The 27,427-nt window shown below is 46.1% G+C and overlaps 13 non-coding genes across 13 annotated transcripts; all 13 read right to left on the reverse strand.

Annotated features, from left to right (window-relative positions):
- Window positions 1–1,627: 1,627 nt before the first annotated feature.
- Window positions 1,628–1,818, reverse strand: LOC130350307 (U2 spliceosomal RNA). The gene has a single exon (XR_008887451.1). It is a non-coding gene; the product is annotated as a U2 spliceosomal RNA (small nuclear RNA).
- A 1,082-nt stretch (window positions 1,819–2,900) lies between these two features.
- LOC130350308 (U2 spliceosomal RNA) lies at window positions 2,901–3,091 on the reverse strand. Its single transcript, XR_008887452.1, has one exon. It is a non-coding gene; the product is annotated as a U2 spliceosomal RNA (small nuclear RNA).
- A 2,086-nt stretch (window positions 3,092–5,177) lies between these two features.
- On the reverse strand, window positions 5,178–5,368 carry LOC130350262 (U2 spliceosomal RNA). Its single transcript, XR_008887410.1, has one exon. It is a non-coding gene; the product is annotated as a U2 spliceosomal RNA (small nuclear RNA).
- A 2,100-nt stretch (window positions 5,369–7,468) lies between these two features.
- On the reverse strand, window positions 7,469–7,659 carry LOC130350309 (U2 spliceosomal RNA). The gene has a single exon (XR_008887453.1). It is a non-coding gene; the product is annotated as a U2 spliceosomal RNA (small nuclear RNA).
- A 1,065-nt stretch (window positions 7,660–8,724) lies between these two features.
- On the reverse strand, window positions 8,725–8,915 carry LOC130350245 (U2 spliceosomal RNA). The gene has a single exon (XR_008887400.1). It is a non-coding gene; the product is annotated as a U2 spliceosomal RNA (small nuclear RNA).
- A 2,098-nt stretch (window positions 8,916–11,013) lies between these two features.
- On the reverse strand, window positions 11,014–11,204 carry LOC130350263 (U2 spliceosomal RNA). The gene has a single exon (XR_008887411.1). It is a non-coding gene; the product is annotated as a U2 spliceosomal RNA (small nuclear RNA).
- Window positions 11,205–13,302: 2,098 nt separating this feature from the next.
- On the reverse strand, window positions 13,303–13,493 carry LOC130350264 (U2 spliceosomal RNA). Its single transcript, XR_008887412.1, has one exon. It is a non-coding gene; the product is annotated as a U2 spliceosomal RNA (small nuclear RNA).
- A 2,089-nt stretch (window positions 13,494–15,582) lies between these two features.
- On the reverse strand, window positions 15,583–15,773 carry LOC130350246 (U2 spliceosomal RNA). The gene has a single exon (XR_008887401.1). It is a non-coding gene; the product is annotated as a U2 spliceosomal RNA (small nuclear RNA).
- A 2,093-nt stretch (window positions 15,774–17,866) lies between these two features.
- LOC130350265 (U2 spliceosomal RNA) lies at window positions 17,867–18,057 on the reverse strand. The gene has a single exon (XR_008887413.1). It is a non-coding gene; the product is annotated as a U2 spliceosomal RNA (small nuclear RNA).
- A 2,096-nt stretch (window positions 18,058–20,153) lies between these two features.
- Window positions 20,154–20,344, reverse strand: LOC130350266 (U2 spliceosomal RNA). Its single transcript, XR_008887414.1, has one exon. It is a non-coding gene; the product is annotated as a U2 spliceosomal RNA (small nuclear RNA).
- A 2,089-nt stretch (window positions 20,345–22,433) lies between these two features.
- On the reverse strand, window positions 22,434–22,624 carry LOC130350268 (U2 spliceosomal RNA). The gene has a single exon (XR_008887416.1). It is a non-coding gene; the product is annotated as a U2 spliceosomal RNA (small nuclear RNA).
- A 2,084-nt stretch (window positions 22,625–24,708) lies between these two features.
- On the reverse strand, window positions 24,709–24,899 carry LOC130350269 (U2 spliceosomal RNA). The gene has a single exon (XR_008887417.1). It is a non-coding gene; the product is annotated as a U2 spliceosomal RNA (small nuclear RNA).
- A 2,090-nt stretch (window positions 24,900–26,989) lies between these two features.
- Window positions 26,990–27,180, reverse strand: LOC130350270 (U2 spliceosomal RNA). Its single transcript, XR_008887418.1, has one exon. It is a non-coding gene; the product is annotated as a U2 spliceosomal RNA (small nuclear RNA).
- Between the last annotated feature and the right edge of the window lie 247 nt (window positions 27,181–27,427).

Genomic DNA, 27,427 nt, shown 5'->3' on the forward strand with positions numbered 1-27,427 from the left:
AACCTATGGCGGTGATGGTTCTGCTCAGGCAGAGCAGTGCTGATGCTCCTCATAAAGCTGTCGCTGCTGTGAAGGTTCTAGGTGACATCACAAATCCCTATGGTTACATACACAACAAAGCTGGGTTGTTGTTGTTTACACTCTGCAAGGCCTGTGGAAGTGAGTGACATCATAGCACTGTAGTTCTGAGGGTTCTAGATGGATGCAACAATCTCCTGTTGCTTCTATGAAGGCCGTAATAGACGACATCACCAAACAGCTCCATAGTCACATACACAGCAAAGGAGAGATGTTGTTTACACCTAGTGATGTCAGTGGTATTGAGTGACATCACAGCACAGTGCTAAGGCTCCTGGGCCTGGACACAGCAGCGGCTGCAATATCTCAACGGAGAATACGTTTATATCTATGTGTGTGTGTGCGCGTATATATATATATATATATATATATATATATATATATATATTTCTCCGCCGAAATCACTTTTAAACCCATTTCCACCTTTTTTTCCCTTCTCTTCCTCTTACTTTTTTTTCACGTTTTTTTACGTTTTTCTCCTTTTCGCCTCTTTTCTGGGCGTATTATTCTTCTTTTTCTTCTTTTTTTTCGTCTAATGCATACCCCATCAGTGCAGCAATGCTTATTCAATACCGCCAGCAGATGGAGACACTGGGGGATAATTTTCTAAGGATTTATACTGATTTTTCCTGTCTGAATTTGTCGCACAGAAAGTTGCAGGCCAAATATGTGTGACATTTCTGCGACTTTAGCTTCTAGAGCATTTTTACAACATTATACATAGGTGCTGAATACATAAAAAGCGACTGTTCAGCGACAGACAAGTCGCATCGGCTGAAAGTAGGCCAGAATGTCAGTCCATGTTGGAGCAGGTTTAGATACAGTCTAAAGCATAGATCTCAAAGTCTGTGCACAGAATTTAGCAAGGGCCTCGCACCTTCTGATGCATCAGGTAGGTGCACAATAGCATAGCCTAACCCTCTGTACTTTGGTCTATATTGATGCGGGACATAGACAGCCAGCTGATGACCAATCCATTAGTGCAATGGATGGCTGGAAGCATTTGTCTTTGCCTTTGCAATACCACAGAAGCAATGCATGGTCAATGTACAGCAATGACACACCTGTGTGAACAGCCAGGAGACCCCCCCCCCCATGTTATGTTACATAGTTACATAGTTAGTACGGTCGAAAAAAGACATATGTCCATCAAGTTCAACCAGGGAATTAAGGGGTAGGGGTGTGGCGCGATATTGGGGAAGGGATGAGATTTTATATTTCTTCATAAGCATTAATCTTATTTTGTCAATTAGGAACATTCAGCACCCACCCGCTATCAAGGCAGCTGCCTATCATGTCATGCCCTACCTGCACAGGTGTGCTGGCTACTCAAATGATCCAATTAAGGAGGCCATTTAGTCAGCAGCAGCAGAAGTCCTGTGCCTGGATGCTCCAACAGGGGCCAGACACAAGCAGAAGCAGAAGCAGCAGCAGCACCACCTTTTGTTTTTTGGCTGCAGCAGCAGCAAGGCCCACAGGGCTGGCTAGCTGGCTAGCCAGCAAGCAGGTAGCAATGAAAGTAGGAATCTTTCTTTTTAACCCTGTAAGGGGGTGGTGCACTGTACCCGAAGATACTGCCATATCGGGTCAATGCATAGGGCGACGGAAGCAAGCTTCGAAATCGGCCCCCGTTCTCAAAAATCCATTTAATATATGGTCCCCAGATAGGGGACGTATCAGATATTAAACTGATAAGAACAGATAATACACTTGATCTTAGCCAAAAGGCCGAGAAGCGATAACCGTGAAAGGGGCGGGCCCAACAAGGTCCCCTTCATGGGCACTATCACTGCTTGCTGTCAGGGAGGCTGCCAGACAATTTTCCATGCACACTCTGGGCTGGGGGGCAGTCAACCACCAGTACACACAGCAGAACCTAAACCCATACCATTATTGCTAAGCAGCAAGACAGGGGCCCATTGCACTCCCACGGGGCCTTTTTAAATGCAATCCATAACCCGGATTTGCCAGGAACCCTTCTTACTCCTCCTACTTGCATGTGACACTGGGCTTAGGATCTGCATAGGAAACACACACACAAGCACACACCTACCTTTGTTGCCTGCAGATGCCTCCTTGGCTGTCCCCAAACGGTATCAAACCAACACCCACGGGTAGCTGTAAGCATAGAGGACATGCCTGCACCCCATTGGACTTACCTGTGTGGGTTAAATCCGGGTTATTTGACAACCTATGGCGGTGATGGTTCTGCTCAGGCAGAGCAGTGCTGATGCTCCTCATAAAGCTGTCGCTGCTGTGAAGGTTCTAGGTGACATCACAAATCCCTATGGTTACATACACAACAAAGCTGGGTTGTTGTTGTTTACACTCTGCAAGGCCTGTGGAAGTGAGTGACATCATAGCACTGTAGTTCTGAGGGTTCTAGATGGATGCAACAATCTCCTGTTGCTTCTATGAAGGCCGTAATAGACGACATCACCAAACAGCTCCATAGTCACATACACAGCAAAGGAGAGATCAGCAAAGGAGAGATGTTGTTTACACCTAGTGATGTCAGTGGTATTGAGTGACATCACATCACAGTGCTAAGGCTCCTGGGCCTGGACACAGCAGCGGCTGCAATATCTCAACGGAGAATACGTTTATATCTATGTGTGTGTGTGCGCGTATATATATATATATATATATATATATATATATATATATATTTCTCCGCCGAAATCACTTTTAAACCCATTTCCACCTTTTTTTCCCTTCTCTTCCTCTTACTTTTTTTTCACGTTTTTTTACGTTTTTCTCCTTTTCGCCTCTTTTCTGGGCGTATTATTCTTCTTTTTCTTCTTTTTTTTCGCCCTGTAAGGGGGTGGTGCACTGTACCCGAAGATACTGCCATATCGGGTCAATGCATAGGGCGACGGAAGCAAGCTTCGAAATCGGCCCCCGTTCTCAAAAATCCATTTAATATATGGTCCCCAGATAGGGGACGTATCAGATATTAAACTGATAAGAACAGATAATACACTTGATCTTAGCCAAAAGGCCGAGAAGCGATAACCGTGAAAGGGGCGGGCCCAACAAGGTCCCCTTCATGGGCACTATCACTGCTTGCTGTCAGGGAGGCTGCCAGAACACTCTGGGCTGGGGGGCAGTCAACCACCAGTACACACAGCAGAACCTAAACCCATACCATTATTGCTAAGCAGCAAGACAGGGGCCCATTGCACTCCCACGGGGCCTTTTTAAATGCAATCCATAACCCGGATTTGCCAGGAACCCTTCTTACTCCTCCTACTTGCATGTGACACTGGGCTTAGGATCTGCATAGGAAACACACACACAAGCACACACCTACCTTTGTTGCCTGCAGATGCCTCCTTGGCTGTCCCCAAACGGTATCAAACCAACACCCACGGGTAGCTGTAAGCATAGAGGACATGCCTGCACCCCATTGGACTTACCTGTGTGGGTTAAATCCGGGTTATTTGACAACCTATGGCGGTGATGGTTCTGCTCAGGCAGAGCAGTGCTGATGCTCCTCATAAAGCTGTCGCTGCTGTGAAGGTTCTAGGTGACATCACAAATCCCTATGGTTACATACACAACAAAGCTGGGTTGTTGTTGTTTACACTCTGCAAGGCCTGTGGAAGTGAGTGACATCATAGCACTGTAGTTCTGAGGGTTCTAGATGGATGCAACAATCTCCTGTTGCTTCTATGAAGGCCGTAATAGACGACATCACCAAACAGCTCCATAGTCACATACACAGCAAAGGAGAGATGTTGTTTACACCTAGTGATGTCAGTGGTATTGAGTGACATCACAGCACAGTGCTAAGGCTCCTGGGCCTGGACACAGCAGCGGCTGCAATATCTCAACGGAGAATACGTTTATATCTATGTGTGTGTGTGCGCGTATATATATATATATATATATATATATATATATATATATATATATATATTTCTCCGCCGAAATCACTTTTAAACCCATTTCCACCTTTTTTTCCCTTCTCTTCCTCTTACTTTTTTTTCACGTTTTTTTACGTTTTTCTCCTTTTCGCCTCTTTTCTGGGCGTATTATTCTTCTTTTTCTTCTTTTTTTTCGTCTAATGCATACCCCATCAGTGCAGCAATGCTTATTCAATACCGCCAGCAGATGGAGACACTGGGGGATAATTTTCTAAGGATTTATACTGATTTTTCCTGTCTGAATTTGTCGCACAGAAAGTTGCAGGCCAAATATGTGTGACATTTCTGCGACTTTAGCTTCTAGAGCATTTTTACAACATTATACATAGGTGCTGAATACATAAAAAGCGACTGTTCAGCGACAGACAAGTCGCATCGGCTGAAAGTAGGCCAGAATGTCAGTCCATGTTGGAGCAGGTTTAGATACAGTCTAAAGCATAGATCTCAAAGTCTGTGCACAGAATTTAGCAAGGGCCTCGCACCTTCTGATGCATCAGGTAGGTGCACAATAGCATAGCCTAACCCTCTGTACTTTGGTCTATATTGATGCGGGACATAGACAGCCAGCTGATGACCAATCCATTAGTGCAATGGATGGCTGGAAGCATTTGTCTTTGCCTTTGCAATACCACAGAAGCAATGCATGGTCAATGTACAGCAATGACACACCTGTGTGAACAGCCAGGAGACCCCCCCCCCCCCCCATGTTATGTTACATAGTTACATAGTTAGTACGGTCGAAAAAAGACATATGTCCATCAAGTTCAACCAGGGAATTAAGGGGTAGGGGTGTGGCGCGATATTGGGGAAGGGATGAGATTTTATATTTCTTCATAAGCATTAATCTTATTTTGTCAATTAGGAACATTCAGCACCCACCCGCTATCAAGGCAGCTGCCTATCATGTCATGCCCTACCTGCACAGGTGTGCTGGCTACTCAAATGATCCAATTAAGGAGGCCATTTAGTCAGCAGCAGCAGAAGTCCTGTGCCTGGACGCTCCAACAGGGGCCAGACACAAGCAGAAGCAGAAGCAGCAGAAGCAGCAGCAGCACCACCTTTTGTTTTTTGGCTGCAGCAGCAGCAGCAAGGCCCACAGGGCTGGCTAGCTGGCTAGCCAGCAAGCAGGTAGCAATGAAAGTAGGAATCTTTCTTTTTAACCCTGTAAGGGGGTGGTGCACTGTACCCGAAGATACTGCCATATCGGGTCAATGCATAGGGCGACGGAAGCAAGCTTCGAAATCGGCCCCCGTTCTCAAAAATCCATTTAATATATGGTCCCCAGATAGGGGACGTATCAGATATTAAACTGATAAGAACAGATACTACACTTGATCTTAGCCAAAAGGCCGAGAAGCGATAACCGTGAAAGGGGCGGGCCCAACAAGGTCCCCTTCATGGGCACTATCACTGCTTGCTGTCAGGGAGGCTGCCAGACAATTTTCCATGCACACTCTGGGCTGGGGGGCAGTCAACCACCAGTACACACAGCAGAACCTAAACCCATACCATTATTGCTAAGCAGCAAGACAGGGGCCCATTGCACTCCCACGGGGCCTTTTTAAATGCAATCCATAACCCGGATTTGCCAGGAACCCTTCTTACTCCTCCTACTTGCATGTGACACTGGGCTTAGGATCTGCATAGGAAACACACACACAAGCACACACCTACCTTTGTTGCCTGCAGATGCCTCCTTGGCTGTCCCCAAACGGTATCAAACCAACACCCACGGGAAGCTGTAAGCATAGAGGACATGCCTGCACCCCATTGGACTTACCTGTGTGGGTTAAATCCGGGTTATTTGACAACCTATGGCGGTGATGGTTCTGCTCAGGCAGAGCAGTGCTGATGCTCCTCATAAAGCTGCCGCTGCTGTGAAGGTTCTAGGTGACATCACAAATCCCTATGGTTACATACACAACAAAGCTGGGTTGTTGTTGTTTACACTCTGCAAGGCCTGTGGAAGTGAGTGACATCATAGCACTGTAGTTCTGAGGGTTCTAGATGGATGCAACAATCTCCTGTTGCTTCTATGAAGGCCGTAATAGACGACATCACCAAACAGCTCCATAGTCACATACACAGCAAAGGAGAGATGTTGTTTACACCTAGTGATGTCAGTGGTATTGAGTGACATCACAGCACAGTGCTAAGGCTCCTGGGCCTGGACACAGCAGCGGCTGCAATATCTCAACGGAGAATACGTTTATATCTATGTGTGTGTGTGCGCGTATATATATATATATATATATATATATATATATATATATATATATATATATATATATTTCTCCGCCGAAATCACTTTTAAACCCATTTCCACCTTTTTTTCCCTTCTCTTCCTCTTACTTTTTTTTCACGTTTTTTTACGTTTTTCTCCTTTTCGCCTCTTTTCTGGGCGTATTATTCTTCTTTTTCTTCTTTTTTTTCGTCTAATGCATACCCCATCAGTGCAGCAATGCTTATTCAATACCGCCAGCAGATGGAGACACTGGGGGATAATTTTCTAAGGATTTATACTGATTTTTCCTGTCTGAATTTGTCGCACAGAAAGTTGCAGGCCAAATATGTGTGACATTTCTGCGACTTTAGCTTCTAGAGCATTTTTACAACATTATACATAGGTGCTGAATACATAAAAAGCGACTGTTCAGCGACAGACAAGTCGCATCGGCTGAAAGTAGGCCAGAATGTCAGTCCATGTTGGAGCAGGTTTAGATACAGTCTAAAGCATAGATCTCAAAGTCTGTGCACAGAATTTAGCAAGGGCCTCGCACCTTCTGATGCATCAGGTAGGTGCACAATAGCATAGCCTAACCCTCTGTACTTTGGTCTATATTGATGCGGGACATAGACAGCCAGCTGATGACCAATCCATTAGTGCAATGGATGGCTGGAAGCATTTGTCTTTGCCTTTGCAATACCACAGAAGCAATGCATGGTCAATGTACAGCAATGACACACCTGTGTGAACAGCCAGGAGACCCCCCCCCCCATGTTATGTTACATAGTTACATAGTTAGTACGGTCGAAAAAAGACATATGTCCATCAAGTTCAACCAGGGAATTAAGGGGTAGGGGTGTGGCGCGATATTGGGGAAGGGATGAGATTTTATATTTCTTCATAAGCATTAATCTTATTTTGTCAATTAGGAACATTCAGCACCCACCCGCTATCAAGGCAGCTGCCTATCATGTCATGCCCTACCTGCACAGGTGTGCTGGCTACTCAAATGATCCAATTAAGGAGGCCATTTAGTCAGCAGCAGCAGAAGTCCTGTGCCTGGACGCTCCAACAGGGGCCAGACACAAGCAGAAGCAGAAGCAGCAGAAGCAGCAGCAGCACCACCTTTTGTTTTTTGGCTGCAGCAGCAGCAAGGCCCACAGGGCTGGCTAGCTGGCTAGCCAGCAAGCAGGTAGCAATGAAAGTAGGAATCTTTCTTTTTAACCCTGTAAGGGGGTGGTGCACTGTACCCGAAGATACTGCCATATCGGGTCAATGCATAGGGCGACGGAAGCAAGCTTCGAAATCGGCCCCCGTTCTCAAAAATCCATTTAATATATGGTCCCCAGATAGGGGACGTATCAGATATTAAACTGATAAGAACAGATAATACACTTGATCTTAGCCAAAAGGCCGAGAAGCGATAACCGTGAAAGGGGCGGGCCCAACAAGGTCCCCTTCATGGGCACTATCACTGCTTGCTGTCAGGGAGGCTGCCAGACAATTTTCCATGCACACTCTGGGCTGGGGGGCAGTCAACCACCAGTACACACAGCAGAACCTAAACCCATACCATTATTGCTAAGCAGCAAGACAGGGGCCCATTGCACTCCCACGGGGCCTTTTTAAATGCAATCCATAACCCGGATTTGCCAGGAACCCTTCTTACTCCTCCTACTTGCATGTGACACTGGGCTTAGGATCTGCATAGGAAACACACACACAAGCACACACCTACCTTTGTTGCCTGCAGATGCCTCCTTGGCTGTCCCCAAACGGTATCAAACCAACACCCACGGGTAGCTGTAAGCATAGAGGACATGCCTGCACCCCATTGGACTTACCTGTGTGGGTTAAATCCGGGTTATTTGACAACCTATGGCGGTGATGGTTCTGCTCAGGCAGAGCAGTGCTGATGCTCCTCATAAAGCTGTCGCTGCTGTGAAGGTTCTAGGTGACATCACAAATCCCTATGGTTACATACACAACAAAGCTGGGTTGTTGTTGTTTACACTCTGCAAGGCCTGTGGAAGTGAGTGACATCATAGCACTGTAGTTCTGAGGGTTCTAGATGGATGCAACAATCTCCTGTTGCTTCTATGAAGGCCGTAATAGACGACATCACCAAACAGCTCCATAGTCACATACACAGCAAAGGAGAGATGTTGTTTACACCTAGTGATGTCAGTGGTATTGAGTGACATCACATCACAGTGCTAAGGCTCCTGGGCCTGGACACAGCAGCGGCTGCAATATCTCAACGGAGAATACGTTTATATCTATGTGTGTGTGTGCGCGTATATATATATATATATATATATATATATATATATATATTTCTCCGCCGAAATCACTTTTAAACCCATTTCCACCTTTTTTTCCCTTCTCTTCCTCTTACTTTTTTTTCACGTTTTTTTACGTTTTTCTCCTTTTCGCCTCTTTTCTGGGCGTATTATTCTTCTTTTTCTTCTTTTTTTTCGCCCTGTAAGGGGGTGGTGCACTGTACCCGAAGATACTGCCATATCGGGTCAATGCATAGGGCGACGGAAGCAAGCTTCGAAATCGGCCCCCGTTCTCAAAAATCCATTTAATATATGGTCCCCAGATAGGGGACGTATCAGATATTAAACTGATAAGAACAGATAATACACTTGATCTTAGCCAAAAGGCCGAGAAGCGATAACCGTGAAAGGGGCGGGCCCAACAAGGTCCCCTTCATGGGCACTATCACTGCTTGCTGTCAGGGAGGCTGCCAGACAATTTTCCATGCACACTCTGGGCTGGGGGGCAGTCAACCACCAGTACACACAGCAGAACCTAAACCCATACCATTATTGCTAAGCAGCAAGACAGGGGCCCATTGCACTCCCACGGGGCCTTTTTAAATGCAATCCATAACCCGGATTTGCCAGGAACCCTTCTTACTCCTCCTACTTGCATGTGACACTGGGCTTAGGATCTGCATAGGAAACACACACACAAGCACACACCTACCTTTGTTGCCTGCAGATGCCTCCTTGGCTGTCCCCAAACGGTATCAAACCAACACCCACGGGTAGCTGTAAGCATAGAGGACATGCCTGCACCCCATTGGACTTACCTGTGTGGGTTAAATCCGGGTTATTTGACAACCTATGGCGGTGATGGTTCTGCTCAGGCAGAGCAGTGCTGATGCTCCTCATAAAGCTGTCGCTGCTGTGAAGGTTCTAGGTGACATCACAAATCCCTATGGTTACATACACAACAAAGCTGGGTTGTTGTTGTTTACACTCTGCAAGGCCTGTGGAAGTGAGTGACATCATAGCACTGTAGTTCTGAGGGTTCTAGATGGATGCAACAATCTCCTGTTGCTTCTATGAAGGCCGTAATAGACGACATCACCAAACAGCTCCATAGTCACATACACAGCAAAGGAGAGATGTTGTTTACACCTAGTGATGTCAGTGGTATTGAGTGACATCACAGCACAGTGCTAAGGCTCCTGGGCCTGGACACAGCAGCGGCTGCAATATCTCAACGGAGAATACGTTTATATCTATGTGTGTGTGTGCGCGTATATATATATATATATATATATATATATATATATATATATATATATTTCTCCGCCGAAATCACTTTTAAACCCATTTCCACCTTTTTTTCCCTTCTCTTCCTCTTACTTTTTTTTCACGTTTTTTTACGTTTTTCTCCTTTTCGCCTCTTTTCTGGGCGTATTATTCTTCTTTTTCTTCTTTTTTTTCGTCTAATGCATACCCCATCAGTGCAGCAATGCTTATTCAATACCGCCAGCAGATGGAGACACTGGGGGATAATTTTCTAAGGATTTATACTGATTTTTCCTGTCTGAATTTGTCGCACAGAAAGTTGCAGGCCAAATATGTGTGACATTTCTGCGACTTTAGCTTCTAGAGCATTTTTACAACATTATACATAGGTGCTGAATACATAAAAAGCGACTGTTCAGCGACAGACAAGTCGCATCGGCTGAAAGTAGGCCAGAATGTCAGTCCATGTTGGAGCAGGTTTAGATACAGTCTAAAGCATAGATCTCAAAGTCTGTGCACAGAATTTAGCAAGGGCCTCGCACCTTCTGATGCATCAGGTAGGTGCACAATAGCATAGCCTAACCCTCTGTACTTTGGTCTATATTGATGCGGGACATAGACAGCCAGCTGATGACCAATCCATTAGTGCAATGGATGGCTGGAAGCATTTGTCTTTGCCTTTGCAATACCACAGAAGCAATGCATGGTCAATGTACAGCAATGACACACCTGTGTGAACAGCCAGGAGACCCCCCCCCCCCCCCCATGTTATGTTACATAGTTACATAGTTAGTACGGTCGAAAAAAGACATATGTCCATCAAGTTCAACCAGGGAATTAAGGGGTAGGGGTGTGGCGCGATATTGGGGAAGGGATGAGATTTTATATTTCTTCATAAGCATTAATCTTATTTTGTCAATTAGGAACATTCAGCACCCACCCGCTATCAAGGCAGCTGCCTATCATGTCATGCCCTACCTGCACAGGTGTGCTGGCTACTCAAATGATCCAATTAAGGAGGCCATTTAGTCAGCAGCAGCAGAAGTCCTGTGCCTGGACGCTCCAACAGGGGCCAGACACAAGCAGAAGCAGAAGCAGCAGAAGCAGCAGCAGCACCACCTTTTGTTTTTTGGCTGCAGCAGCAGCAGCAAGGCCCACAGGGCTGGCTAGCTGGCTAGCCAGCAAGCAGGTAGCAATGAAAGTAGGAATCTTTCTTTTTAACCCTGTAAGGGGGTGGTGCACTGTACCCGAAGATACTGCCATATCGGGTCAATGCATAGGGCGACGGAAGCAAGCTTCGAAATCGGCCCCCGTTCTCAAAAATCCATTTAATATATGGTCCCCAGATAGGGGACGTATCAGATATTAAACTGATAAGAACAGATACTACACTTGATCTTAGCCAAAAGGCCGAGAAGCGATAACCGTGAAAGGGGCGGGCCCAACAAGGTCCCCTTCATGGGCACTATCACTGCTTGCTGTCAGGGAGGCTGCCAGACAATTTTCCATGCACACTATGGGCTGGGGGGCAGTCAACCACCAGTACACACAGCAGAACCTAAACCCATACCATTATTGCTAAGCAGCAAGACAGGGGCCCATTGCACTCCCACGGGGCCTTTTTAAATGCAATCCATAACCCGGATTTGCCAGGAACCCTTCTTACTCCTCCTACTTGCATGTGACACTGGGCTTAGGATCTGCATAGGAAACACACACACAAGCACACACCTACCTTTGTTGCCTGCAGATGCCTCCTTGGCTGTCCCCAAACGGTATCAAACCAACACCCACGGGAAGCTGTAAGCATAGAGGACATGCCTGCACCCCATTGGACTTACCTGTGTGGGTTAAATCCGGGTTATTTGACAACCTATGGCGGTGATGGTTCTGCTCAGGCAGAGCAGTGCTGATGCTCCTCATAAAGCTGCCGCTGCTGTGAAGGTTCTAGGTGACATCACAAATCCCTATGGTTACATACACAACAAAGCTGGGTTGTTGTTGTTTACACTCTGCAAGGCCTGTGGAAGTGAGTGACATCATAGCACTGTAGTTCTGAGGGTTCTAGATGGATGCAACAATCTCCTGTTGCTTCTATGAAGGCCGTAATAGACGACATCACCAAACAGCTCCATAGTCACATACACAGCAAAGGAGAGATGTTGTTTACACCTAGTGATGTCAGTGGTATTGAGTGACATCACAGCACAGTGCTAAGGCTCCTGGGCCTGGACACAGCAGCGGCTGCAATATCTCAACGGAGAATACGTTTATATCTATGTGTGTGTGTGCGCGTATATATATATATATATATATATATATATATATATATATATATATATATATATATTTCTCCGCCGAAATCACTTTTAAACCCATTTCCACCTTTTTTTCCCTTCTCTTCCTCTTACTTTTTTTTCACGTTTTTTTACGTTTTTCTCCTTTTCGCCTCTTTTCTGGGCGTATTATTCTTCTTTTTCTTCTTTTTTTTCGTCTAATGCATACCCCATCAGTGCAGCAATGCTTATTCAATACCGCCAGCAGATGGAGACACTGGGGGATAATTTTCTAAGGATTTATACTGATTTTTCCTGTCTGAATTTGTCGCACAGAAAGTTGCAGGCCAAATATGTGTGACATTTCTGCGACTTTAGCTTCTAGAGCATTTTTACAACATTATACATAGGTGCTGAATACATAAAAAGCGACTGTTCAGCGACAGACAAGTCGCATCGGCTGAAAGTAGGCCAGAATGTCAGTCCATGTTGGAGCAGGTTTAGATACAGTCTAAAGCATAGATCTCAAAGTCTGTGCACAGAATTTAGCAAGGGCCTCGCACCTTCTGATGCATCAGGTAGGTGCACAATAGCATAGCCTAACCCTCTGTACTTTGGTCTATATTGATGCGGGACATAGACAGCCAGCTGATGACCAATCCATTAGTGCAATGGATGGCTGGAAGCATTTGTCTTTGCCTTTGCAATACCACAGAAGCAATGCATGGTCAATGTACAGCAATGACACACCTGTGTGAACAGCCAGGAGACCCCCCCCCCCATGTTATGTTACATAGTTACATAGTTAGTACGGTCGAAAAAAGACATATGTCCATCAAGTTCAACCAGGGAATTAAGGGGTAGGGGTGTGGCGCGATATTGGGGAAGGGATGAGATTTTATATTTCTTCATAAGCATTAATCTTATTTTGTCAATTAGGAACATTCAGCACCCACCCGCTATCAAGGCAGCTGCCTATCATGTCATGCCCTACCTGCACAGGTGTGCTGGCTACTCAAATGATCCAATTAAGGAGGCCATTTAGTCAGCAGCAGCAGAAGTCCTGTGCCTGGACGCTCCAACAGGGGCCAGACACAAGCAGAAGCAGAAGCAGCAGAAGCAGCAGCAGCACCACCTTTTGTTTTTTGGCTGCAGCAGCAGCAAGGCCCACAGGGCTGGCTAGCTGGCTAGCCAGCAAGCAGGTAGCAATGAAAGTAGGAATCTTTCTTTTTAACCCTGTAAGGGGGTGGTGCACTGTACCCGAAGATACTGCCATATCGGGTCAATGCATAGGGCGACGGAAGCAAGCTTCGAAATCGGCCCCCGTTCTCAAAAATCCATTTAATATATGGTCCCCAGATAGGGGACGTATCAGATATTAAACTGATAAGAACAGATACTACACTTGATCTTAGCCAAAAGGCCGAGAAGCGATAACCGTGAAAGGGGCGGGCCCAACAAGGTCCCCTTCATGGGCACTATCACTGCTTGCTGTCAGGGAGGCTGCCAGACAATTTTCCATGCACACTCTGGGCTGGGGGGCAGTCAACCACCAGTACACACAGCAGAACCTAAACCCATACCATTATTGCTAGGCAGCAAGACAGGGGCCCATTGCACTCCCACGGGGCCTTTTTAAATGCAATCCATAACCCGGATTTGCCAGGAACCCTTCTTACTCCTCCTACTTGCATGTGACACTGGGCTTAGGATCTGCATAGGAAACACACACACAAGCACACACCTACCTTTGTTGCCTGCAGATGCCTCCTTGGCTGTCCCCAAACGGTATCAAACCAACACCCACGGGAAGCTGTAAGCATAGAGGACATGCCTGCACCCCATTGGACTTACCTGTGTGGGTTAAATCCGGGTTATTTGACAACCTATGGCGGTGATGGTTCTGCTCAGGCAGAGCAGTGCTGATGCTCCTCATAAAGCTGTCGCTGCTGTGAAGGTTCTAGGTGACATCACAAATCCCTATGGTTACATACACAACAAAGCTGGGTTGTTGTTGTTTACACTCTGCAAGGCCTGTGGAAGTGAGTGACATCATAGCACTGTAGTTCTGAGGGTTCTAGATGGATGCAACAATCTCCTGTTGCTTCTATGAAGGCCGTAATAGACGACATCACCAAACAGCTCCATAGTCACATACACAGCAAAGGAGAGATGTTGTTTACACCTAGTGATGTCAGTGGTATTGAGTGACATCACAGCACAGTGCTAAGGCTCCTGGGCCTGGACACAGCAGCGGCTGCAATATCTCAACGGAGAATACGTTTATATCTATGTGTGTGTGTGCGCGTATATATATATATATATATATATATATATATATATATATATATTTCTCCGCCGAAATCACTTTTAAACCCATTTCCACCTTTTTTTCCCTTCTCTTCCTCTTACTTTTTTTTCACGTTTTTTTACGTTTTTCTCCTTTTCGCCTCTTTTCTGGGCGTATTATTCTTCTTTTTCTTCTTTTTTTTCGTCTAATGCATACCCCATCAGTGCAGCAATGCTTATTCAATACCGCCAGCAGATGGAGACACTGGGGGATAATTTTCTAAGGATTTATACTGATTTTTCCTGTCTGAATTTGTCGCACAGAAAGTTGCAGGCCAAATATGTGTGACATTTCTGCGACTTTAGCTTCTAGAGCATTTTTACAACATTATACATAGGTGCTGAATACATAAAAAGCGACTGTTCAGCGACAGACAAGTCGCATCGGCTGAAAGTAGGCCAGAATGTCAGTCCATGTTGGAGCAGGTTTAGATACAGTCTAAAGCATAGATCTCAAAGTCTGTGCACAGAATTTAGCAAGGGCCTCGCACCTTCTGATGCATCAGGTAGGTGCACAATAGCATAGCCTAACCCTCTGTACTTTGGTCTATATTGATGTGGGACATAGACAGCCAGCTGATGACCAATCCATTAGTGCAATGGATGGCTGGAAGCATTTGTCTTTGCCTTTGCAATACCACAGAAGCAATGCATGGTCAATGTACAGCAATGACACACCTGTGTGAACAGCCAGGAGACCCCCCCCCCCCCCATGTTATGTTACATAGTTACATAGTTAGTACGGTCGAAAAAAGACATATGTCCATCAAGTTCAACCAGGGAATTAAGGGGTAGGGGTGTGGCGCGATATTGGGGAAGGGATGAGATTTTATATTTCTTCATAAGCATTAATCTTATTTTGTCAATTAGGAACATTCAGCACCCACCCGCTATCAAGGCAGCTGCCTATCATGTCATGCCCTACCTGCACAGGTGTGCTGGCTACTCAAATGATCCAATTAAGGAGGCCATTTAGTCAGCAGCAGCAGAAGTCCTGTGCCTGGACGCTCCAACAGGGGCCAGACACAAGCAGAAGCAGAAGCAGCAGAAGCAGCAGCAGCACCACCTTTTGTTTTTTGGCTGCAGCAGCAGCAAGGCCCACAGGGCTGGCTAGCTGGCTAGCCAGCAAGCAGGTAGCAATGAAAGTAGGAATCTTTCTTTTTAACCCTGTAAGGGGGTGGTGCACTGTACCCGAAGATACTGCCATATCGGGTCAATGCATAGGGCGACGGAAGCAAGCTTCGAAATCGGCCCCCGTTCTCAAAAATCCATTTAATATATGGTCCCCAGATCATGGACGTATCAGATATTAAACTGATAAGAACAGATACTACACTTGATCTTAGCCAAAAGGCCGAGAAGCGATAACCGTGAAAGGGGCGGGCCCAACAAGGTCCCCTTCATGGGCACTATCACTGCTTGCTGTCAGGGAGGCTGCCAGACAATTTTCCATGCACACTCTGGGCTGGGGGGCAGTCAACCACCAGTACACACAGCAGAACCTAAACCCATACCATTATTGCTAAGCAGCAAGACAGGGGCCCATTGCACTCCCACGGGGCCTTTTTAAATGCAATCCATAACCCGGATTTGCCAGGAACCCTTCTTACTCCTCCTACTTGCATGTGACACTGGGCTTAGGATCTGCATAGGAAACACACACACAAGCACACACCTACCTTTGTTGCCTGCAGATGCCTCCTTGGCTGTCCCCAAACGGTATCAAACCAACACCCACGGGAAGCTGTAAGCATAGAGGACATGCCTGCACCCCATTGGACTTACCTGTGTGGGTTAAATCCGGGTTATTTGACAACCTATGGCGGTGATGGTTCTGCTCAGGCAGAGCAGTGCTGATGCTCCTCATAAAGCTGTCGCTGCTGTGAAGGTTCTAGGTGACATCACAAATCCCTATGGTTACATACACAACAAAGCTGGGTTGTTGTTGTTTACACTCTGCAAGGCCTGTGGAAGTGAGTGACATCATAGCACTGTAGTTCTGAGGGTTCTAGATGGATGCAACAATCTCCTGTTGCTTCTATGAAGGCCGTAATAGACGACATCACCAAACAGCTCCATAGTCACATACACAGCAAAGGAGAGATGTTGTTTACACCTAGTGATGTCAGTGGTATTGAGTGACATCACAGCACAGTGCTAAGGCTCCTGGGCCTGGACACAGCAGCGGCTGCAATATCTCAACGGAGAATACGTTTATATCTATGTGTGTGTGTGCGCGTATATATATATATATATATATATATATATATATATATATATATATATTTCTCCGCCGAAATCACTTTTAAACCCATTTCCACCTTTTTTTCCCTTCTCTTCCTCTTACTTTTTTTTCACGTTTTTTTACGTTTTTCTCCTTTTCGCCTCTTTTCTGGGCGTATTATTCTTCTTTTTCTTCTTTTTTTCGTCTACTGCATACCCCATCAGTGCAGCAATGCTTATTCAATACCGCCAGCAGATGGAGACACTGGGGGATAATTTTCTAAGGATTTATACTGATTTTTCCTGTCTGAATTTGTCGCACAGAAAGTTGCAGGCCAAATATGTGTGACATTTCTGCGACTTTAGCTTCTAGAGCATTTTTACAACATTATACATAGGTGCTGAATACATAAAAAGCGACTGTTCAGCGACAGACAAGTCGCATCGGCTGAAAGTAGGCCAGAATGTCAGTCCATGTTGGAGCAGGTTTAGATACAGTCTAAAGCATAGATCTCAAAGTCTGTGCACAGAATTTAGCAAGGGCCTCGCACCTTCTGATGCATCAGGTAGGTGCACAATAGCATAGCCTAACCCTCTGTACTTTGGTCTATATTGATGCGGGACATAGACAGCCAGCTGATGACCAATCCATTAGTGCAATGGATGGCTGGAAGCATTTGTCTTTGCCTTTGCAATACCACAGAAGCAATGCATGGTCAATGTACAGCAATGACACACCTGTGTGAACAGCCAGGAGACCCCCCCCCCCCCCCATGTTATGTTACATAGTTACATAGTTAGTACGGTCGAAAAAAGACATATGTCCATCAAGTTCAACCAGGGAATTAAGGGGTAGGGGTGTGGCGCGATATTGGGGAAGGGATGAGATTTTATATTTCTTCATAAGCATTAATCTTATTTTGTCAATTAGGAACATTCAGCACCCACCCGCTATCAAGGCAGCTGCCTATCATGTCATGCCCTACCTGCACAGGTGTGCTGGCTACTCAAATGATCCAATTAAGGAGGCCATTTAGTCAGCAGCAGCAGAAGTCCTGTGCCTGGACGCTCCAACAGGGGCCAGACACAAGCAGAAGCAGAAGCAGCAGAAGCAGCAGCAGCACCACCTTTTGTTTTTTGGCTGCAGCAGCAGCAAGGCCCACAGGGCTGTCTAGCTGGCTAGCCAGCAAGCAGGTAGCAATGAAAGTAGGAATCTTTCTTTTTAACCCTGTAAGGGGGTGGTGCACTGTACCCGAAGATACTGCCATATCGGGTCAATGCATAGGGCGACGGAAGCAAGCTTCGAAATCGGCCCCCGTTCTCAAAAATCCATTTAATATATGGTCCCCAGATAGGGGACGTATCAGATATTAAACTGATAAGAACAGATACTACACTTGATCTTAGCCAAAAGGCCGAGAAGCGATAACCGTGAAAGGGGCGGGCCCAACAAGGTCCCCTTCATGGGCACTATCACTGCTTGCTGTCAGGGAGGCTGCCAGACAATTTTCCATGCACACTCTGGGCTGGGGGGCAGTCAACCACCAGTACACACAGCAGAACCTAAACCCATACCATTATTGCTAAGCAGCAAGACAGGGGCCCATTGCACTCCCACGGGGCCTTTTTAAATGCAATCCATAACCCGGATTTGCCAGGAACCCTTCTTACTCCTCCTACTTGCATGTGACACTGGGCTTAGGATCTGCATAGGAAACACACACACAAGCACACACCTACCTTTGTTGCCTGCAGATGCCTCCTTGGCTGTCCCCAAACGGTATCAAACCAACACCCACGGGAAGCTGTAAGCATAGAGGACATGCCTGCACCCCATTGGACTTACCTGTGTGGGTTAAATCCGGGTTATTTGACAACCTATGGCGGTGATGGTTCTGCTCAGGCAGAGCAGTGCTGATGCTCCTCATAAAGCTGTCGCTGCTGTGAAGGTTCTAGGTGACATCACAAATCCCTATGGTTACATACACAACAAAGCTGGGTTGTTGTTGTTTACACTCTGCAAGGCCTGTGGAAGTGAGTGACATCATAGCACTGTAGTTCTGAGGGTTCTAGATGGATGCAACAATCTCCTGTTGCTTCTATGAAGGCCGTAATAGACGACATCACCAAACAGCTCCATAGTCACATACACAGCAAAGGAGAGATGTTGTTTACACCTAGTGATGTCAGTGGTATTGAGTGACATCACAGCACAGTGCTAAGGCTCCTGGGCCTGGACACAGCAGCGGCTGCAATATCTCAACGGAGAATACGTTTATATCTATGTGTGTGTGTGCGCGTATATATATATATATATATATATATATATATATATATATATTTCTCCGCCGAAATCACTTTTAAACCCATTTCCACCTTTTTTTCCCTTCTCTTCCTCTTACTTTTTTTTCACGCTTTTTTACGTTTTTCTCCTTTTCGCCTCTTTTCTGGGCGTATTATTCTTCTTTTTCTTCTTTTTTTTCGTCTAATGCATACCCCATCAGTGCAGCAATGCTTATTCAATACCGCCAGCAGATGGAGACACTGGGGGATAATTTTCTAAGGATTTATACTGATTTTTCCTGTCTGAATTTGTCGCACAGAAAGTTGCAGGCCAAATATGTGTGACATTTCTGCGACTTTAGCTTCTAGAGCATTTTTACAACATTATACATAGGTGCTGAATACATAAAAAGCGACTGTTCAGCGACAGACAAGTCGCATCGGCTGAAAGTAGGCCAGAATGTCAGTCCATGTTGGAGCAGGTTTAGATACAGTCTAAAGCATAGATCTCAAAGTCTGTGCACAGAATTTAGCAAGGGCCTCGCACCTTCTGATGCATCAGGTAGGTGCACAATAGCATAGCCTAACCCTCTGTACTTTGGTCTATATTGATGCGGGACATAGACAGCCAGCTGATGACCAATCCATTAGTGCAATGGATGGCTGGAAGCATTTGTCTTTGCCTTTGCAATACCACAGAAGCAATGCATGGTCAATGTACAGCAATGACACACCTGTGTGAACAGCCAGGAGACCCCCCCCCCCCCCATGTTATGTTACATAGTTACATAGTTAGTACGGTCGAAAAAAGACATATGTCCATCAAGTTCAACCAGGGAATTAAGGGGTAGGGGTGTGGCGCGATATTGGGGAAGGGATGAGATTTTATATTTCTTCATAAGCATTAATCTTATTTTGTCAATTAGGAACATTCAGCACCCACCCGCTATCAAGGCAGCTGCCTATCATGTCATGCCCTACCTGCACAGGTGTGCTGGCTACTCAAATGATCCAATTAAGGAGGCCATTTAGTCAGCAGCAGCAGAAGTCCTGTGCCTGGACGCTCCAACAGGGGCCAGACACAAGCAGAAGCAGAAGCAGCAGAAGCAGCAGAAGCAGCAGCAGCACCACCTTTTGTTTTTTGGCTGCAGCAGCAGCAAGGCCCACAGGGCTGGCTAGCTGGCTAGCCAGCAAGCAGGTAGCAATGAAAGTAGGAATCTTTCTTTTTAACCCTGTAAGGGGGTGGTGCACTGTACCCGAAGATACTGCCATATCGGGTCAATGCATAGGGCGACGGAAGCAAGCTTCGAAATCGGCCCCCGTTCTCAAAAATCCATTTAATATATGGTCCCCAGATAGGGGACGTATCAGATATTAAACTGATAAGAACAGATACTACACTTGATCTTAGCCAAAAGGCCGAGAAGCGATAACCGTGAAAGGGGCGGGCCCAACAAGGTCCCCTTCATGGGCACTATCACTGCTTGCTGTCAGGGAGGCTGCCAGACAATTTTCCATGCACACTCTGGGCTGGGGGGCAGTCAACCACCAGTACACACAGCAGAACCTAAACCCATACCATTATTGCTAAGCAGCAAGACAGGGGCCCATTGCACTCCCACGGGGCCTTTTTAAATGCAATCCATAACCCGGATTTGCCAGGAACCCTTCTTACTCCTCCTACTTGCATGTGACACTGGGCTTAGGATCTGCATAGGAAACACACACACAAGCACACACCTACCTTTGTTGCCTGCAGATGCCTCCTTGGCTGTCCCCAAACGGTATCAAACCAACACCCACGGGAAGCTGTAAGCATAGAGGACATGCCTGCACCCCATTGGACTTACCTGTGTGGGTTAAATCCGGGTTATTTGACAACCTATGGCGGTGATGGTTCTGCTCAGGCAGAGCAGTGCTGATGCTCCTCATAAAGCTGTCGCTGCTGTGAAGGTTCTAGGTGACATCACAAATCCCTATGGTTACATACACAACAAAGCTGGGTTGTTGTTGTTTACACTCTGCAAGGCCTGTGGAAGTGAGTGACATCATAGCACTGTAGTTCTGAGGGTTCTAGATGGATGCAACAATCTCCTGTTGCTTCTATGAAGGCCGTAATAGACGACATCACCAAACAGCTCCATAGTCACATACACAGCAAAGGAGAGATGTTGTTTACACCTAGTGATGTCAGTGGTATTGAGTGACATCACAGCACAGTGCTAAGGCTCCTGGGCCTGGACACAGCAGCGGCTGCAATATCTCAACGGAGAATACGTTTATATCTATGTGTGTGTGTGCGCGTATATATATATATATATATATATATATATATATATATATATATATTTCTCCGCCGAAATCACTTTTAAACCCATTTCCACCTTTTTTTCCCTTCTCTTCCTCTTACTTTTTTTTCAAGTTTTTTTACGTTTTTCTCCTTTTCGCCTCTTTTCTGGGCGTATTATTCTTCTTTTTCTTCTTTTTTTTCGTCTACTGCATACCCCATCAGTGCAGCAATGCTTATTCAATACCGCCAGCAGATGGAGACACTGGGGGATAATTTTCTAAGGATTTATACTGATTTTTCCTGTCTGAATTTGTCGCACAGAAAGTTGCAGGCCAAATATGTGTGACATTTCTGCGACTTTAGCTTCTAGAGCATTTTTACAACATTATACATAGGTGCTGAATACATAAAAAGCGACTGTTCAGCGACAGACAAGTCGCATCGGCTGAAAGTAGGCCAGAATGTCAGTCCATGTTGGAGCAGGTTTAGATACAGTCTAAAGCATAGATCTCAAAGTCTGTGCACAGAATTTAGCAAGGGCCTCGCACCTTCTGATGCATCAGGTAGGTGCACAATAGCATAGCCTAACCCTCTGTACTTTGGTCTATATTGATGCGGGACATAGACAGCCAGCTGATGACCAATCCATTAGTGCAATGGATGGCTGGAAGCATTTGTCTTTGCCTTTGCAATACCACAGAAGCAATGCATGGTCAATGTACAGCAATGACACACCTGTGTGAACAGCCAGGAGACCCCCCCCCCCCATGTTATGTTACATAGTTACATAGTTAGTACGGTCGAAAAAAGACATATGTCCATCAAGTTCAACCAGGGAATTAAGGGGTAGGGGTGTGGCGCGATATTGGGGAAGGGATGAGATTTTATATTTCTTCATAAGCATTAATCTTATTTTGTCAATTAGGAACATTCAGCACCCACCCGCTATCAAGGCAGCTGCCTATCATGTCATGCCCTACCTGCACAGGTGTGCTGGCTACTCAAATGATCCAATTAAGGAGGCCATTTAGTCAGCAGCAGCAGAAGTCCTGTGCCTGGACGCTCCAACAGGGGCCAGACACAAGCAGAAGCAGAAGCAGCAGAAGCAGCAGCAGCACCACCTTTTGTTTTTTGGCTGCAGCAGCAGCAAGGCCCACAGGGCTGGCTAGCTGGCTAGCCAGCAAGCAGGTAGCAATGAAAGTAGGAATCTTTCTTTTTAACCCTGTAAGGGGGTGGTGCACTGTACCCGAAGATACTGCCATATCGGGTCAATGCATAGGGCGACGGAAGCAAGCTTCGAAATCGGCCCCCGTTCTCAAAAATCCATTTAATATATGGTCCCCAGATAGGGGACGTATCAGATATTAAACTGATAAGAACAGATACTACACTTGATCTTAGCCAAAAGGCCGAGAAGCGATAACCGTGAAAGGGGCGGGCCCAACAAGGTCCCCTTCATGGGCACTATCACTGCTTGCTGTCAGGGAGGCTGCCAGACAATTTTCCATGCACACTCTGGGCTGGGGGGCAGTCAACCACCAGTACACACAGCAGAACCTAAACCCATACCATTATTGCTAAGCAGCAAGACAGGGGCCCATTGCACTCCCACGGGGCCTTTTTAAATGCAATCCATAACCCGGATTTGCCAGGAACCCTTCTTACTCCTCCTACTTGCATGTGATACTGGGCTTAGGATCTGCATAGGAAACACACACACAAGCACACACCTACCTTTGTTGCCTGCAGATGCCTCCTTGGCTGTCCCCAAACGGTATCAAACCAACACCCACGGGAAGCTGTAAGCATAGAGGACATGCCTGCACCCCATTGGACTTACCTGTGTGGGTTAAATCCGGGTTATTTGACAACCTATGGCGGTGATGGTTCTGCTCAGGCAGAGCAGTGCTGATGCTCCTCATAAAGCTGTCGCTGCTGTGAAGGTTCTAGGTGACATCACAAATCCCTATGGTTACATACACAACAAAGCTGGGTTGTTGTTGTTTACACTCTGCAAGGCCTGTGGAAGTGAGTGACATCATAGCACTGTAGTTCTGAGGGTTCTAGATGGATGCAACAATCTCCTGTTGCTTCTATGAAGGCCATAATAGACGACATCACCAAACAGCTCCATAGTCACATACACAGCAAAGGAGAGATGTTGTTTACACCTAGTGATGTCAGTGGTATTGAGTGACATCACAGCACAGTGCTAAGGCTCCTGGGCCTGGACACAGCAGCGGCTGCAATATCTCAACGGAGAATACGTTTATATCTATGTGTGTGTGCGCGTATATATATATATATATATATATATATATATATATATATATATATATTTCTCCGCCGAAATCACTTTTAAACCCATTTCCACCTTTTTTTCCCTTCTCTTCCTCTTACTTTTTTTTCACGTTTTTTTACGTTTTTCTCCTTTTCGCCTCTTTTCTGGGCGTATTATTCTTCTTTTTCTTCTTTTTTTTCGTCTAATGCATACCCCATCAGTGCAGCAATGCTTATTCAATACCGCCAGCAGATGGAGACACTGGGGGATAATTTTCTAAGGATTTATACTGATTTTTCCTGTCTGAATTTGTCGCACAGAAAGTTGCAGGCCAAATATGTGTGACATTTCTGCGACTTTAGCTTCTAGAGCATTTTTACAACATTATACATAGGTGCTGAATACATAAAAAGCGACTGTTCAGCGACAGACAAGTCGCATCGGCTGAAAGTAGGCCAGAATGTCAGTCCATGTTGGAGCAGGTTTAGATACAGTCTAAAGCATAGATCTCAAAGTCTGTGCACAGAATTTAGCAAGGGCCTCGCACCTTCTGATGCATCAGGTAGGTGCACAATAGCATAGCCTAACCCTCTGTACTTTGGTCTATATTGATGCGGGACATAGACAGCCAGCTGATGACCAATCCATTAGTGCAATGGATGGCTGGAAGCATTTGTCTTTGCCTTTGCAATACCACAGAAGCAATGCATGGTCAATGTACAGCAATGACACACCTGTGTGAACAGCCAGGAGACCCCCCCATGTTATGTTACATAGTTACATAGTTAGTACGGTCGAAAAAAGACATATGTCCATCAAGTTCAACCAGGGAATTAAGGGGTAGGGGTGTGGCGCGATATTGGGGAAGGGATGAGATTTTATATTTCTTCATAAGCATTAATCTTATTTTGTCAATTAGGAACATTCAGCACCCACCCGCTATCAAGGCAGCTGCCTATCATGTCATGCCCTACCTGCACAGGTGTGCTGGCTACTCAAATGATCCAATTAAGGAGGCCATTTAGTCAGCAGCAGCAGAAGTCCTGTGCCTGGACGCTCCAACAGGGGCCAGACACAAGCAGAAGCAGAAGCAGCAGAAGCAGCAGCAGCACCACCTTTTGTTTTTTGGCTGCAGCAGCAGCAAGGCCCACAGGGCTGGCTAGCTGGCTAGCCAGCAAGCAGGTAGCAATGAAAGTAGGAATCTTTCTTTTTAACCCTGTAAGGGGGTGGTGCACTGTACCCGAAGATACTGCCATATCGGGTCAATGCATAGGGCGACGGAAGCAAGCTTCGAAATCGGCCCCCGTTCTCAAAAATCCATTTAATATATGGTCCCCAGATAGGGGACGTATCAGATATTAAACTGATAAGAACAGATACTACACTTGATCTTAGCCAAAAGGCCGAGAAGCGATAACCGTGAAAGGGGCGGGCCCAACAAGGTCCCCTTCATGGGCACTATCACTGCTTGCTGTCAGGGAGGCTGCCAGACAATTTTCCATGCACACTCTGGGCTGGGGGGCAGTCAACCACCAGTACACACAGCAGAACCTAAACCCATACCATTATTGCTAAGCAGCAAGACAGGGGCCCATTGCACTCCCACAGGGCCTTTTTAAATGCAATCCATAACCCGGATTTGCCAGGAACCCTTCTTACTCCTCCTACTTGCATGTGACACTGGGCTTAGGATCTGCATAGGAAACACACACACAAGCACACACCTACCTTTGTTGCCTGCAGATGCCTCCTTGGCTGTCCCCAAACGGTATCAAACCAACACCCACGGGAAGCTGTAAGCATAGAGGACATGCCTGCACCCCATTGGACTTACCTGTGTGGGTTAAATCCGGGTTATTTGACAACCTATGGCGGTGATGGTTCTGCTCAGGCAGAGCAGTGCTGATGCTCCTCATAAAGCTGTCGCTGCTGTGAAGGTTCTAGGTGACATCACAAATCCCTATGGTTACATACACAACAAAGCTGGGTTGTTGTTGTTTACACTCTGCAAGGCCTGTGGAAGTGAGTGACATCATAGCACTGTAGTTCTGAGGGTTCTAGATGGATGCAACAATCTCCTGTTGCTTCTATGAAGGCCGTAATAGACGACATCACCAAACAGCTCCATAGTCACATACACAGCAAAGGAGAGATGTTGTTTACACCTAGTGATGTCAGTGGTATTGAGTGACATCACAGCACAGTGCTAAGGCTCCTGGGCCTGGACACAGCAGCGGCTGCAATATCTCAACGGAGAATACGTTTATATCTATGTGTGTGTGTGCGCGTATATATATATATATATATATATATATATATATATATATATTTCTCCGCCGAAATCACTTTTAAACCCATTTCCACCTTTTTTTCCCTTCTCTTCCTCTTACTTTTTTTTCACGTTTTTTTACGTTTTTCTCCTTTTCGCCTCTTTTCTGGGCGTATTATTCTTCTTTTTCTTCTTTTTTTTCGTCTAATGCATACCCCATCAGTGCAGCAATGCTTATTCAATACCGCCAGCAGATGGAGACACTGGGGGATAATTTTCTAAGGATTTATACTGATTTTTCCTGTCTGAATTTGTCGCACAGAAAGTTGCAGGCCAAATATGTGTGACATTTCTGCGACTTTAGCTTCTAGAGCATTTTTACAACATTATACATAGGTGCTGAATACATAAAAAGCGACTGTTCAGCGACAGACAAGTCGCATCGGCTGAAAGTAGGCCAGAATGTCAGTCCATGTTGGAGCAGGTTTAGATACAGTCTAAAGCATAGATCTCAAAGTCTGTGCACAGAATTTAGCAAGGGCCTCGCACCTTCTGATGCATCAGGTAGGTGCACAATAGCATAGCCTAACCCTCTGTACTTTGGTCTATATTGATGCGGGACATAGACAGCCAGCTGATGACCAATCCATTAGTGCAATGGATGGCTGGAAGCATTTGTCTTTGCCTTTGCAATACCACAGAAGCAATGCATGGTCAATGTACAGCAATGACACACCTGTGTGAACAGCCAGGAGACCCCCCCCCCCCCCCCCATGTTATGTTACATAGTTACATAGTTAGTACGGTCGAAAAAAGACATATGTCCATCAAGTTCAACCAGGGAATTAAGGGGTAGGGGTGTGGCGCGATATTGGGGAAGGGATGAGATTTTATATTTCTTCATAAGCATTAATCTTATTTTGTCAATTAGGAACATTCAGCACCCACCCGCTATCAAGGCAGCTGCCTATCATGTCATGCCCTACCTGCACAGGTGTGCTGGCTACTCAAATGATCCAATTAAGGAGGCCATTTAGTCAGCAGCAGCAGAAGTCCTGTGCCTGGACGCTCCAACAGGGGCCAGACACAAGCAGAAGCAGAAGCAGCAGAAGCAGCAGCAGCACCACCTTTTGTTTTTTGGCTGCAGCAGCAGCAAGGCCCACAGGGCTGGCTAGCTGGCTAGCCAGCAAGCAGGTAGCAATGAAAGTAGGAATCTTTCTTTTTAACCCTGTAAGGGGGTGGTGCACTGTACCCGAAGATACTGCCATATCGGGTCAATGCATAGGGCGACGGAAGCAAGCTTCGAAATCGGCCCCCGTTCTCAAAAATCCATTTAATATATGGTCCCCAGATAGGGGACGTATCAGATATTAAACTGATAAGAACAGATACTACACTTGATCTTAGCCAAAAGGCCGAGAAGCGATAACCGTGAAAGGGGCGGGCCCAACAAGGTCCCCTTCATGGGCACTATCACTGCTTGCTGTCAGGGAGGCTGCCAGACAATTTTCCATGCACACTCTGGGCTGGGGGGCAGTCAACCACCAGTACACACAGCAGAACCTAAACCCATACCATTATTGCTAAGCAGCAAGACAGGGGCCCATTGCACTCCCACGGGGCCTTTTTAAATGCAATCCATAACCCGGATTTGCCAGGAACCCTTCTTACTCC

This window comes from Hyla sarda, unplaced genomic scaffold, assembly GCF_029499605.1.
Source record: "Hyla sarda isolate aHylSar1 unplaced genomic scaffold, aHylSar1.hap1 scaffold_941, whole genome shotgun sequence".
Classification (NCBI taxonomy): Eukaryota; Metazoa; Chordata; class Amphibia; order Anura; family Hylidae; genus Hyla; species Hyla sarda.